Source organism: Microtus oregoni, unplaced genomic scaffold (genome assembly GCF_018167655.1).
Source record: "Microtus oregoni isolate MIOR12 unplaced genomic scaffold, Mior012 000029F_ref0000214, whole genome shotgun sequence".
Taxonomy (NCBI): Eukaryota; Metazoa; Chordata; class Mammalia; order Rodentia; family Cricetidae; genus Microtus; species Microtus oregoni.
In genome coordinates, this window is record NW_024543088.1 from 21019037 (window position 1) to 21035226 (window position 16190).

General features: G+C 38.6%; 1 gene segment (V, D, J or C); it reads left to right on the plus strand.

Moving 5' to 3' along the window:
* Positions 1-16190, plus strand: part of LOC121464736 — a 994671-nt gene that overhangs the window by 39715 nt on the left and 938766 nt on the right.

The following is a 16190-nucleotide window of genomic DNA, read 5'->3' on the forward strand; positions in this document are numbered from 1 at the left end:
ACTTGAAATTACACTTTTCTTTTTTTAAAATCACTTTTGATATTTTTAGGAAAATGTGTACTAGTTTGCTGTTTTTTACACTTATCAGACAGTATAATTTTCTAGTATCTGGTATTTATTATCTTTAACTTGAATTATAGGCTATACTACTGGAGGCCCAACCTTTAACCAGTTTTGGGGCATTTGGTTTAAACTTATTGTATTTATAAGCATTTTATTAAGATGGCAGCCTACAATTTTCAAGTGTTTCTGTGAACATAAGTTTCTACCTTTGGGGACAGATAATCAGGACCAAAATTTCTAGGAAATGCTGTGACTATTTTGTGGAAATTTCTTCTTTTCAAAGTGATAGGATAAATTTACAGTTATGTGAACAATGTATGCTGACCCACGTTTTATATTTTACATTAGTATTCAAATTTCAAGCCTTTCTATGAGCATGTATTTCCAAGGATCAAGCATAGATAACTAGACATGAATATCCTCATTCTTTGCAGGAAATGCCACATTCCTTTGCTAAGTGGCTCTGCTAGTTAACAATTCCTTGAAAAGATGAGGTTTATCATTTCTCTCTGTTATTCTTGCTCTCGCTGCTGTCTGCCATTTTGACTTTAACCTCTTTACTGCAAATGAAATGCCATCTCATTGTATATTCAATTGTACTCAATGGCTTAATGGCAATGACATTCTCTGAATCACTACACTATATCTAATCCATTATGAACAAATCAAAGTATGCGTTCATTCCATGAATCATTGACTCCAGGACTGACTTCCTATTGCTGATGACACTGAATTGTCCTTAGTTGTACAAAGTAGGTCAGGACAACTGTTTCAGACAGTAAATTGTTGAAATGAGACCATTTCTCCAAGCATGATCAGAAGAAAAGGCACTTTGGTATAGTTTGAGTGTTTAGAGATCTGAAGTCTTACTCAGGTTCACATAGTTCTCAGTTTTTCTTTTGAACTAGTCACTCAGCAGGGACATAAAACCTAGGTGGAAATGTTTCTCCTGAGGCTTTAGCATCTTTGGCTTCTCTGGGGGGAAAACCATTCTTTCCCCTGATAATTCCTTGGTTTTATTTTAACTCTTCAAAACTTTTCTTTTTTTTTTTTTTTTTTTTTTGGTTTTTCGAGACAGGGTTTCTCTGTGGTTTTGGAGCCTGTCCTGGAACTAGCTCTTGTAGACCAGGCTGGTCTCGAACTCACACAGATCCGCCTGCCTCTGCCTCCCGAGTGCTGGGATTAAAGGCGTGCGCCACCACCGCCCGGCAAACTTTTCTTTTTTTTAATTGATGTTTATTGAGCTCTATATTTTTCTCTGCTCCACTTCCTGCCTCTTCCCTTCCCTTCAACCCTGTCCCAAGGTCACCATGCTCCCAATTTACTCAAGAGATCTGGTCCTTTTCTACTTCCCATGTAGATTAGACCCATGTATATCTCTCTAGGTTCTCTGGGATTGTGGTTTCTTGGCTGTTTTTTTATTTATGTTTAAAAACCACTTATGAATAAGTACATATGATAATTGTCTTTCTACATCTGAGTTACCTCACTCAAAATGATGTTTTCTAGCTCCATCCATTTGCCTGCAAAATTCAAGAGGTCATTATTTTTTCTGCTGTGTAGTACTCCATTGTGTAAATGTACCACATTTTCCTTATCCATTCTTTGGTTGAGAGACATTAAGGTTGTTTCCAGGTTTTTGCTATGACAAACAATGCTGCTTTGAACATAGTTGAGCACATGTCCTTGTGGCACGATTGAGCATCTTTTGGATATATACTCAAATGTGTTATTGCTGTGTCTTGAGGAAAGTTGTTTCCTAATTTTCTGGGAAATTGCCACACTGATATCCAAAGGGGATATACCAGCTTGCACTACCATCAGCAATGCAGAAGTGTTCCCTTTTCCCCACAACTTCTCCAGCATAAGTTGTCATCAGTGTTTTGATCTTGGCCATTTTATCAGGTGTAAGATGGAATCTCAGAATTGTTTTGATTTCCATTTCTCTGATGACTAAGGATGTTGAGCATTTCCTTAAATGTCTTGCAGCCATTTTAGATTGCTCTGTTGAGAGTTCTCTGTTTAACTATGTACTCCATTTTTTATTGGATTATTTGTTCTTTAGATGACCAATTTCTTGAGTTCTTTGTATATTTTGGAGATCAGACCTCTGTCTGATGTGGGGTTGGTGAAGATCTTTCCCCATTCTGTAGGTTGTCGTTTTGTCTTGTTGACCATCTTCTTTGCTTTACAGAAGCTTTTCAGTTTCAGGAGGTCCCATTTATTAAATGTTTCTCTCAGTGTCTGTGCTACTGGGGTTATATTTAGTAAATGGTCTCCTGTGCCGATGTGTTCAAATGTACTTCCTGGGAGAAAAATCTTGGCTGATCTTTTGTCTGTTGGACTGTCTCTTACATGCACTTTGGCATCTTTATTAATAACACAGATCATGAGCACACGTACAGCCACAGCCTCCTGGCAAGGAAGCCATTAGAAAACACAATACACAAATTAAATGTCTTCAACTACAATGAGTCGGATACAGAAACATCTAGAGATCTCAGATATTGGTAAATAAGATGTCCTAATGTCGTATGCAAATAACAGGTGTGCATATTTGATGGAGGAAGGTCATTGGCTAATAAAGAAACTGCTTTGGCCCATTTTATAGGTTAGAACATAGGTGGCTGGAGTAAACAGAACAGAATGCTGGGAGGAAGAGGAAGTGAGCTCAGACTAGATAGCTCTGCTCTCTGGAGCAGACGCGATGAAGCTCCGACCCAGGATAGACGTAGGCTAGAATCTTCCCGGTAAGCGCACCTTGGGGTGCTACACACATTATTAGAAATGGGCTCGTCCAGGTGCGAGAGTTAGCCGAGAAGAGGCTAGATATAATGGGCCAAGCAGTGTTTAAAAGAATACAATTTGTGTGCTGTTATTTCCGGTGTAAAGCTAGCCGTGCGGGAGCCGGGTGGGACGAAAAGCAGGCCCACAGCTCCTTCAACACTTATTGAATAGACCAATATAGTAAGTGTATTTCAAAAAATATAAAAATGGATGTATTTGATTTTTTCTGGTAATGAAATGGAAAAAAGATAACTCCTAGTGCACTTGAAAGAAAACAGAACAATGAACATAGAATATACTGTTTATTGTTTTTTAAATAAAAAAAATTTATTGACAATTCAGAAGCATGCAAAAATTTGAAATAGGATCATGATGAATGCCATGTATGATGAGTCTTTTAGACAAAACAATGTCAAAGAGAAGTATAAATCACCATGAAATGCTAATTCTGCATTTAAAAATATAAATTTTAGAATGTTATATACAGAAATTCTTTTTTTTTTGTTTTGTTTTTCGAGACAGAGTTTCTCTGTGGTTTTGGAGCCTGTCCTGGAACTAGCTCTTGTGGACCAGGCTGGTCTCGAACTCACAGAGATCTGCCTGCTTCTGCCTCCCGAGTGCTAGGATTAAAGGCGTGCGCCACCACCGCCCGGCTAGAAATTCTTATTTAAAACAATATACTAGTATGAAGTTGGAGAAGGTTTTTTTTTTAAATGTTTTTTTTAAATATTTATTTATTTATTATGTATACAATATTCTGTCTGTATGCCTGAAGGCCAGAAGAGGGCGCCAGACTTCTTTACAGATGGTTGTGAGTCACCATGTGGTTTCTGGGAATTGAACTCAGGACCTTTGGAAGAGCAGACAATGCTCTTAACTACTGAGCCATCTCTCCAGCCCCCAAGTTGGAGAAGGTTTAGCATTTATTTTTGATCACAAGAAAACTGAACTATACCTCTTGACACATCTAAAAACACTCCCATCCCTAAGACTCAGGAAACATTGGAAAAGAGGGGATGGAAAGAGTGCAAGAGTCACAATAATGAGAAGTTTGCTATGAGGTTGTGTTTTCTACTGATATCAGAAAAGACACTCATAAAGTCTCACCAATATGATTGCCCGGATGTGTTTGGAACAAGAATGACACCAATAAACTGTCATGTTGGACTGGGAAAAGTCCACAGGACCTCACCCTTACACAAACTACTACAGGCTACCAAGGAGAGCTGTGAGTAGGAGAGGTGGTCCTTGCAGGGAAGAGCACACTGATTGGTGGCCAAACACCAAATGGTCATGATAACATGCAAACAAGTAACTTTATATACATGAAACAATATATATTTAGGAATATATGTGTTTAGCAGGGCTTGGAGGGAGAAACAGCAGAGAGAAATGTAATAGCATTGTAACTTCAAAAAGAAAAACAAAACTCAAACCTTAGAAAAGAGACAATGCAAGGCTTAGATTCATAGATAGAGCATGTAGTTGACCCTGTCCTCAGGGTTCTTCAGGCAAAGAGCAAATTCTAAGCAGAACTCAATCACACACTGAGTCTAAGACAATGGAACCAGAGGTGGTGAGCTTTTAGCTTCTATGGTAAATAGAGAAGAGATCTGTGGAAGAGGGATGTATAAAAGAATGTTGACACATCTGTGAGTGAGCTTCTCGTATCCTTAAAGAAAGTTAAAATTGAGCATATACTTTTGTTGTATGATGGGGCATCTCTTGGGTATATTCCCGAGAGTGGCATTGCTGGGTCTAAGGGTAGGTTGATCCCGAATTTCCTGAGAAATCTCCACACTGCTTTCCAAAGTGGTTGCACAGGTTTGCATTCCCACCAGCAACGGATGAGTGTACCCCTTACTCCACAACCTCTCCAGCAAAGGCTATCATTGGTGTTTTTTATTTTAGCCATTCTGACAGGTGTAAGATGGTATCTTAAAGTTGTTTTGATTTGCATTTCCCACAACAAAAGTATATGCTCAACTATGTTCATAGCAGCATTGTTTGTAATAGCCAGAACCTGGAAACAATCTAGATGCCCTTCAATGGAAGAATGGATGAAGAAAGTATGGAATATATACATATTAGAGTACTACTCAGCAGTAAAAAACAATGACTTCTTGAATTTTGCATGCAAATGGACAGAAATAGAAAACACTATCCTGAGTGAGGTAAGCCAGACCCAAAAAGAGGAACATGGGATGTACTCACTCATAATTGGTTTCTAACCATAAATAAAGGACATTGAGCTTATAATTCGTGATCCTAGAGAAGCTAAATAAGAAGGTGAATCCAAAGAAAAACATATAGTCACCCTCCTGGAAAGGAGACAGAGACAGAGTTCCACACTGGAGCACCGGACTGAAGCCCCAAGGTCCAAATCAGGAGCAGAAGGAGAGAGAGCACAAGCAAGGAACTCAGGACCGTGAGGAGTGCACACACACACTAAGACAATGGGGATGTTCTATCGGGAACTCACCAAGGCCAGCTGGCCTGGGTCTGAAAAAGCATGGGATAAAACCGGACTCGCTGAACATAGCGGACAATGAGGATGGCTGAGAAGTCAAGAACAATGCATTGGGTTTTGATCCTACTGCCTAGGCTATTTGGATGCTCACCTTACTAGACCTAGAAGGAGGTGGGAGGTCCTTGGTCTTCCCACAGGGCAGGGAACCCTGACTGCTCTTTGGGCTGATGAGAGAGGGGGAGTTGATTGGGGGAGGGGGAGGGAAATGGGAGGTGGTGGCGGGAAGCAGACAGAAATCTTTAATAAATAAACAAATAAAAAAAAGTTAAAATTTCTGTGCGGAGAATAAAATCCTATTACTTTATAATGGACTATCAGGATATATGGGATGATCAGTTTTTACTTTTCACAGAGGGGATGAAACATTATAATTCTTAACCATTATCAAAATAATACAGTTTAATTTTCAATCAATTCAAGATACATCAGCACAATTTTGAAGATTGTAGAGAACTTAATTTCACAGAAAAGTTAAAGACACACTGCAAGGAACCCACCCAGGTGTCCTAGTTGTTTTTTTGTCAATTGATACAAACTTGAGTTGTCTGGGAAGATGAATCTCACTTGAGAAGATAGCCCTTCCCGAGTGGTCCCTGAGCAAACTTGTGGCATATTTATTGGTTGATGATTAATATTGAAGAGTCCAATGTGGGCGGTGCCACTCCTGGGCAGTGGATCCTGGGGGTTATAGGAATGCGTTCTGAGAAATCCAGTGAGCAGCACTCTTCCATGGCCTCTGCATAAGTTACTACCTCTGGGTTCATGTCTTGAATTCTTGTTCTGATTTCCCTCAGTGATGGACTGGACCCTGAGAGTTGTATGAAGAAATAAGCCCTTTCCTTCCATAGTTGCTTTTGGTCATGGTGTTTTATCACAACAATAGAAACCTAACCCGGAATCAGTTATAAGGCTAATTAAAATATATCCCTAGGCGGTTTTCTGATTTCAAGCTCAGAAAGTTTCCACATGTGTTGGGAGAAGTGAAAAACTTCAGTAGCCTCTTTCAAAAATTAATGGATGGTTGAGTATGGCATACCCATTTTTAATGCTGCTTGTTAATGGATCTTGTGCTTAGACCTGTGGCTTTAACACTGTCAACCCAAAGGACTCTAAGCCAAGTTCTGAATTGGTAATTACCAAAAAATCCTTGATACAAGGATTGGTTGATGTACAGTTGAAATCATGGACATATATAATAACATTTAAAACAATGGTCATGTGGTTTGAAGAGAAATTTAAAAGCAGAAGGTAGTTTTAAATGTAATAGTAGATTTTTAAAAAATCATGCTATTTAAAATAACACACTAATATTTTCTCTTAATACCTTAATTCTAGCAATATAGTATAAAGAAAACAAAGTTTTGAATAGGAAGGAAAATTCTAGTTAGTTCATAAGTATAAATTGATGAAAAAAGGAGGCCAAAAGCAATATTGTCTCTGGCTATTTCTTGGGATAATTTCTCTGGATTGTTTTTTGAGCTTATATGTCATGGTGATCCTAGATTCTTTCTCACATGTGATGCTAGATAGCTATTCTAGACCACATATGAGGTTTCCCTGTGACTTCAATTATGGCAGAGGCTGAGTTGACAACGCAATGAGAATCAGAGAGTTTTCTGTGGACGTCTGTACAAATTTCTAATAGCTGCGACCTTGACCATCTTCCCTGGTTCACACTCAGATCAAGTCACTCTCTCTCTCATCCTCCTGTGTCCCCAGGGCCTCTCTCTGATTCTCAGTCTGTGATCAGCAGGGGCTGAAAGAACCAGGAAGAGAAGAGGCAAGTTTACATAAACAGCCTCTCCTTTTTCATATGGCAGGAAATAAGACCCTGAGTGCAAAGAGTGGTACTGAAGGTATGAGAGAGGTAGACCTGCCATGGCTGTCCTTCCCCACACCCCTTCCTATATATACAGGTGTGGATTGGCCTAGAAGAACAGACTTTTACTGAGCCTGCTTTAGAGTCTTTGGTTCATATCATAAACAGCGTACCCTCATCTATGTCCATCACCACTCTGAGTCTATTTGTCGGATCCTTCAATTACTCTATTGCTATTCAGCAATGAACTCACTCTTCATTTCTATGAGCATCTGCCAGACTCACAGGTACATTAAAGCTCTGGTTTAATTGTCAGTATTAAACCTATGCAACATGAGGCTAAAATAAAAGTCAGGTTTCATAAGTGTGCTGATTTACATTTGGGTGTTGGATTTGATTCCATTGATTCACCTGTCTGTTTTATACCAGTACCATGTGGTTTTTCCTTACTATAGTTCTGTAGTACAGCTTTCAACCAGGGATGGTGATACATTAGGAAGATCTTTTATTGTACAGTACTGTTGTAGCTATCCTGGATTATTTTCTTTTTCCGTATGAAGTTGGGTATTGTTCTTATGAGATATGTGAAGAACTGTGTTGGGATTTTGATGGGGATTTCACTGAATCTGTAGATTGCTTTTCATAAGATGCCATTTTTACTATATTAATCCTACCAATCTACGAGCATGTAGAACCTTTCCATCTCTGAATATCTCCTGCAATTTCTGTTTTCAAAGATTTGAAGTTTTTGTCATACAGGTCTTTTGCTTGCTGGGTTAGAGTAACACCAAGATATTTTATATTATTTGTGGCTACTGTGAAGGGTATTGCTTTCCTGACTTCTTTCTCAGTCTATTTATTCTTTGTATATAAGAGGGCTACTGAAATTTTTGAGTTAATCTTGTATCCAGACACTTCACTAATGGTGATTGTGGGCTTTAGGAGTTCCTGAGTATGGTTTTTGGGGTTGTTTGTGTGTAAGTCATATCATTTGAGACTAGTGATACTTCAACTTCTTCCTTACCAATTTTTTATGCCCATTAAAATCCCATCAAAATTCTTCACAGACATTGAGAGGACAATAATCAACTTTATATGGAAAAACAAAAAACCCAGGATAGCCAAAACAATCCTATACAATAAAGGATTGTCTGGAGGCATTACCATCCCTGACTTCAAACTCAGAGCTACAGTACTGAAAACAGCTCGGTATTGGCATAAAAACAGAGAAGTCGATCAATGGAATTGAATAGAAGACCTGGATTTTAACCCACAAACCTATGAACACCTGATTTTCGATAAAGGAGCTAAAAGTATACAATGGAAGAAAGAGTATTTTCAACAAATGGTGCTGGCATGACTGGATGTCAACCTGTAGAAGAATGAAAATAGATCCATATCTATCACCATGCACAAAACTCAAGTCCAAATGGATTAAAGACCTCAATATCAGTCTGATCACACTGAACCTGATAGAAGAGAAAGTGGGAAGTATTCTACAACATGTGGGCACAGAAGACCACTTCCTACATATAACCCCAGCAGCACAGACATTAAGGGCAACATTGAATAAATGGGACCTCCTGAAACTGAGAAGCTTCTGTAAAGCAAAGGACACTGTCACTAAGACAAAAAGGCAACCCACTGTCTGGGAGAAGATCTTCACCAACCCTGCAACAGACAAATGTCCGATCTCCAAAATATATAGAGAACTCAAGAAACTAGACTTTAAAATGCTAATTAACCCAATTAAAAAGTGGGGCACTGAACTGAACAGAGAATTCTCAACAGAAGAAGTTCAAATGGCCAAAAGACACTTAAGGTCATGCTCAACCTCCTTAGCGATCAGGGAAATGCAAATTAAAACAACTTTGAGATATCATCTTACACCTGTCAGAATGGCTAAAATCAAAAACACCAATGATAGCCTTTGCTGGAGAGGTTGTGAAGAAAGGGGTACATTCATCTATTGCTGGTGGGAATGCAAACTTGTGGAACCACTTTGGAAAGCAGTGTGGTGGTTTCTCAGGAAATTCAGGATCAACCTATCCCTGGACCCAACAATTCCACTCGGTTTGCCAATATTTTATTGAGGATTTTTGCATCGATGTTCATGAGTGAGATTGTCCTGTAATTCTCTTTCTTGGTTGAGTCTTTGTTTGGTTTTGGTATCAGAGTAACTGTAGCTTCATAAAAGGAATTTGACAATGACTCTTTTGTTTCTATATTGTGAAATACATTAAGGAGTGTAGGTATTAGGTCTTCTTGGAAGTTCTGGTAGAAATTCGCATTGAAACCATCTGGTCCTGGGCTTTTTTTAGAAGGGAGGTTTTTGATAACAGCTTCTAATTTTTCGCGACTAACAGGTCTATTTAGATTGTTCAGCTTATCCTGGTTTAACTTTGGTATATGGTATTTATCTAAAAAAGTGTCCATTTCTTTTACATTTTCCAGTTTTATCGCATACAGCCTTTTGTAGTAAGATCTAATGATTCTCTGAATTTCCTCTGTGTCTCTGGTTATGTCCCCCTTTGAAATAATTTTTAAACTTGCAATCTACTTAAAATTTTGGAATGAGTAAGAATTCATATTATTTCCTTTATACTATCTTTCAATTTATTTTTTGCCAGTTACAGGAAGAATTTTTTCTCCCAAATCTTTCTTGACTTCCACATATAGCTTTGCCACTTTTTGTCAGTCATTTTGAAACTACTCTTTATATTTGATTCTTTTTAAGAATTATATTTAAAATTTATGTATATGTTCGTTTGCCTGCAAATGTGTGCAGACAAATGTGTCTGGGTATCTGAGATAGTTAGAACAAGGAATATGAAACCCTAGTGCTGGAATTGTAGTAGAGTTAGAATAAGGAATATGATACCCTAGTGCTGGAATTGAATACTGTGACCCAAACTCATGCCCTCTGCAGAAACAGCTAGCCCTCTTAACTGCTGAGACCCACACTTAATCCCAGTTCACTAACAAATTCTTTCCTAGAAATAATCACAATTCTTCTAGAGTAAAAGAACAATGTGTCTCTCAAATCAGGCATTGCTTCTCTATGCAAACTGGGTTACCCACTGTCTTAATTGACATTTGCAGAATAAGGGACAAGTATTCATGTTCCATTCAGACTCTTAATAGGACTATGTGATTTTCTAAATAGTCTTCTTGTTGGCATGAGGGGACCAGTAGTCATACATCAGATGGCAGAGCTGGTTAAAATCGGGGAGTGGTATGGCCAAACACTTGCCTAGTGTGCCCCAACTTTTTTTCCCTTTAAGATTTCTCTGTTCTGCCAGTTGGTGGCTCCCACATCCTCCCCATGTGTCTTTCCACTTCTCAGTCAGACCCAGTCTGAAGTAAAAAGAGGGGCTTGTACATCCATAGGAAGATGGGTATTTGCATGGGCCAGCCCACACTTAGACTCACAGGGACAAATAAAAAAGGTGTCCAGCTATAGTCAGTCCACTGGACTCAGGAAGACAAATCTGGGTGTCTTCACCATGACTTGGGCTCCACTACTCTTCATTTTCCTACATCACTTAACAGGTGGGTAGATTTAAGGGATCTTGAGAGAGTAACTGTTTGCTGTTGGGATCTTTAGCCCATATTTTTCCTGGTGAATGAGGCTGTCTTTTCCTTACTAAATTTTATTATCTTCTTTTTACAGGATCATGTGCTCAGGTTGTGCTAACTCAGCCAAACTCTGTGTTTGGGTCTCTTGGCAGCACAGTCACCATCTCCTCCAAGCGCAGCAGTGGTAACATTGGAAGCAGCTATGTGCACTGGTACCAGCAGCACATTGGAAGTCCTCCCACCAATGTGATCTATGAAGATAATGAGAGACCATCTGGGATTCCTGATCGGTTCTCTGGCTCCATTGACAGCTCCTCCAACTCAGCCTCACTGACCATCACTGCTCTGCAGATTGAGGATGAGGCTGACTACTACTGCCAGTCTTATGATAGTAGTGGCTATAGACACAGTGATGAGAATTATGGGGAAGTAAGACAAAAACTCCCCAGACCACCAGCTGTGAAATCATTTGTGAAAAGGAGTACTTTTAGTTCATGTCTCCTATAAAACTACTGCTATTGGGATTTCCAAGCCATAATTGCTTCTAGGTTCACTGCAAGATTCCAGTTTCTTTTCCCACATGTGGATGACTGCACACTACACATTTAAGTTCAATCTATGGAGTAGAAATAATTAAAAACAGGAACTTTGGAGGGTAATGTTACTGACATTTTGTGTCAGAGACTTTATTATACATGTGAGCATTTTAGCATCATCTCTGACCATGAGTCACTTGCCTATTTTCACGTTTTCCCTTTATTATGACATCACTAACTCTCTGTATTGCCAAATTTATCTGTAACATGGGAAATGCCACACTTGGACAAGGTCACTATTTCAAGAAGTCAAAGCCCCTAGCTTTGACTCTCACTTAAGTCACCAAGGCAGATTCTGTCCCTAACTGCTAAGCAATACAATAGTACTGAATTCAAGAGATGATTCTGATGAGAGGACAAAACCTAGGTTATCCAACTCTGTAGAAGACCTAACCTAGGTCTATGCTATAATGTTCAGGGAAAACCTAGTTTACAAATGAATGTTAAAACCTATGCACAGTGGATATGCAAATGTAATACAGCTCTCCCATCCCATGAACTACCCTGTGTCTATAAGGCTCTGAAGACCATGGTACTGGAATAATGAAAGATGAAAACGTATGCTCTGTGAAAGAACCAAGAAAAGCACAAATCCTGTACTATTAAGGTATATGTACAATATAATTTGGAAGATCTAGGTTCTCATGAGAAAGTGATCAAAATTAAGGCACATCACATTTGTCCATGGATTGAGTGACATTGAGAAGGGAAACATAATTGAAAAGCAAAACTAAGCAAACTTTGCATATCCTCTCAATTATTTTACTTACAGAATGAAAACAACAACTGACTGGGACAGATAGATTACTCACTCACCCAAATTCTTTCTTATATTTTTTCAGTTTTATATAATTTTCCAATTTCTGGATTTTTAAACATTATAACATGCATTTCCCATTTCAATATCTTTCCCATTGCTCTGCTATAGATAATTAACTCCTCATGGTAAGAGTGACGAAAGCACCAAGAGTAAACTGAGGCAATAATAAAAGGAATGAAATTAGAAATTAATTAGGTAAAAATATGTCTTCTAATGTAATCATGACAGTGAAGAATAAGGAAAGAGATCAGTTTAGGGTCATCATAGAGGGGACACAGGAAGACTTGGAGAAGAACTTCTATGCTAATAGAGGAAAGGGATGAAGCTAATGTGACTACACTGTTTGGTCAGGGACTTGAATCAGTTACCACAGGTCATCATGCATGGGCACTGGAACACTGGTTTGGTTAATACTTTAGACCTGATTTGATGATTACGTAAAACATCAAAAATATTATGGGTACACTCCAAAAGATTAAAAATGTTAAAAAATATAAAACAATGCTTTGCTTTGTCCATGTTAGACATGTAGATTGCAGACAACATGTTTGTGGTATGCAGGATTGGCAGGTAGACGATATTCTTGGAATGCTGGAGTCTCAGGAGAATAAACCAGAATGCAGTTGTCTTCTGAGGTGAGAAACTGTGGAAGATATCCAGTAGAAGAGACAGTAGAGATATAGAGAAGGAGCTGGGAAAGGAAGGGAACATTGTGGAGAGAAGAAAAGAATTTAAAACTAAAATTGAGTGGGTAGAAGACCTAGCTATGAGTGTGGAATGAGTCTAGCTGCAGAAAGCAGGAACTGAGGGAACTTAAGAAAGTACCTCTAGGCAGCAGTAGAATTCATTTCAGAGAGACAACACTACAGAGACAAAGGGCCTTCCCTGCATTTTCCAGTCTGATAAAAAGTGTGGCAAATAATGTATGCTAAGAAATGGTCTGCAGATTTTGGCTCGAGGGGGAGATTATTTTGAGTCAGCACTGTGAAGAGTTCTACGCAGTGGGAAACCTGTCTGAAGTGGGCCATTTCCACAGTCAGGCTTCCCACAAAGTATGGGAGAGTATGCTGTTGGTGTATGGTATATAGTGGAATGAAGGGGTACAGCTGCAGCATCCTATACTACAAACCCAGAAAATGGAACTATACTCTGTGAAGTTCTGAGATATAGGAAGGCCAGAGGAAATAATAAGGACTTCCCCTGGTCCACAAACCACTTCCCCTGGTTTTAGGAACGCTACACAAGTATATACAGAAGAATCTAGATCACAGAAAAGCACTTCTTTTTGGGTTGTGTCAACCTAAATATAAGAAGGAAATGTCTAGTAGCATCCAGCAGAGTTCTATGTACCTGCTCACACAAATGAACGAATGGTGGCTGAAAAATAACATACTTTATTTGATACAATGCAAATTCAAAAAACCTTCTATACAGCTAGAGTAGGCATTTTGGACGAAATCTGTGGCATTTCACGATATATTTTATACTTTTAATTCCATATTTATTTTATATAGTTATCTACCACCAAACCAAAATTTTCATTACTGAAAAGGACTAGAAAAACAATTAGCCTTCTGCCCTATTTCTTTATTTATTTTCACTCCTGCACTCAGTTCTCAATATCCCCTTATATTTAGCCTTTCCTTTTCTCTTTTCTTCATGTTATACTGTACCCACATCCATGCTTTCTTACACATATACATACATTATTCCTTCCACTTGGGAGAATGCTAGGTCCTGTCTTTTATTAATTAAATTTATTCTTGATATTTTTATAGATGTATAGAATGTATTCTCATTATTCTTACATACTATCTTGTCAGTCTGCCCCCACTACAAATCTCATTCCCATAATTGTATATTTTTGTTTTATTTTGTGACCAACTGAGTTTAAACAGAACCTTTTGTGTGACTGGCAGTTGGAACCGTCCATTGGAGCTTAGTGGGCACACCAGTGGGCACACAACTGAAGACAATCACTGACCCTTCCCAGAGTCTTTCAGTAATAAATAGTTTGACTAGCAGAAATAGGGGTGGAGGCATGTCTGCAGACATACTGACTGATGACAGGTTCATTCTTGAGAAGGTTTAGTTAAGTAATTACAGCTGTTGTGAGTTCAAAAAATTGCAAAGATGGTGTTTCACCCAGAAGTGGCATTATGCAGCTCCTCTTCTAATTTTATAATCTCTCTGCAAATCCTCCATAGTTCCCTAAGCTCAGAGAACAAACTTTTTTATTAAGGCTGACAATAGGATTTGTAATTGGGCATCAATATAGATATTTAGAAGGAATTTTGATGCTATGTCCGTTTTACTAAACAATAGTATTGAGCTCTCCACTAGGGCCTATGACTTCCCCAAACTACACTTCTGATCAGGTTTATGGAACCATACATACATTCTCTTCTGTGGAGCAGGAATCAAATGTAATCAGAGAGTAGATGGTTGCTCCCATAACAGTTTGTCACTGTAGCAAAGAGTACACATCTAGCCGAAGAGTTTCACAGCTAGGTAAGCCTACTGGAAACTTTCTCCTCCAGTAGCTTGTGTAGCATCTTCTGGCACTGTGAAAACTGGTCAGCATGGAAAAAATATTTAAGCTTATTTTCTTTATATCTTCCAACCAAAATTGGTGATGTTTTCACTCATGTGTTCTTATCAACTAGTTCTGGACTGGGGGAACCAAAAGCATGGCAACTCTTCCTCTATAGCAAAGGTGGATTCATTCCTGTGATTGTTTCTGTCATTCTGACACACCTTGAATTTATATTTCAATTTCAATTTTGTTGGCCTTTTGAGTCAAATAGACTCCCAAGTTATTTCAGGCTGTTGCCAAACTCTCTGTTACCTTACAGAACTTTATGCTAATAACCCATTGCTTAAGACCTAACTTGAGGCATAAAACATAAAGAAATCAATCTGATAAATCATTTGGAAGCTTCATCATTACTAGATACTGTTAATGGTGGTGGAAAGTCCTATCTACACTGTTAGAGGAGAAAGACAAGTTCCAACATGATCTAGGAAGCTATGTAAGTTATAGCAATGATATCCTGGTATGATTTGTACCTTGGTGCCAATTATTTTATCATGAACATCATTGGAGTAACCAACCATTTTCTGTGTTTTTCTAAGGCCTGTTCCATGAGATGAATCTCCATTTGAAACTATTAAAGGGACAAAGAAACTGTGGAAAGATTGGTCACAGAGCAAACAATACAAGGGCATAAACAACTTCTAGTGACTTATTGCTTGTGATACTAAGGCTCAAACCTACGGCCATGTGCATAGACAAATGATATGCCACAGTTCTATGTCTATCTCTTTTAGATTACTTATTATGGAGGTTTGAATAGGAATGCCCCCCATAAACTCATGCGTTTGAAATGCTTGGCCCATAGGGAGTGGGACTATTAGGAGTCATGGTCCTGTTGGAGTTGATGTGGTCTTGTTGGAGGAAGTGTGTTACTGTGGAGGCAAGCTTTGAGACCTTACATGCTCAAGCTATACCCAGCGAGGCACAGAGTCATGTGCTGTTGCCTGTGGATCAAGGTGAAGAACTCTCAGCACTTTTTTCAGCACCATGTCTGTCTGTATTCTGCCATGATGATAATAGATTAAACTTCTGAAGTGTAAACGAGCCTCAATTAAATGTTTTTCTTTGTAAGTGTTGTCATGGTCATGGTGTTTTTTCAAAGCAATTAAACCCCAAGGCACATGTCGTAATTAATGTAATATAAATACCAGACAAACAGTTGCTCTAATGAGCTGTTTAGTAAATAATGACAAGAGAAAAGTCTGAGTGTATTCAGTTATACTGTAAGTGTGACTAATCAACCTATAAAGATCTCAGTAGTTAAAGCGGTGTTTCTCAATCTTCCTGATGTGCATTGTTATTCTTTATGGTATAAATATATAATATGTGTTGTTTTACTTGGTTAATGAATAAACTTTCTTTGGCCTAAGGCAGGGCTAGGTGGGAAAACCAAACTGAAT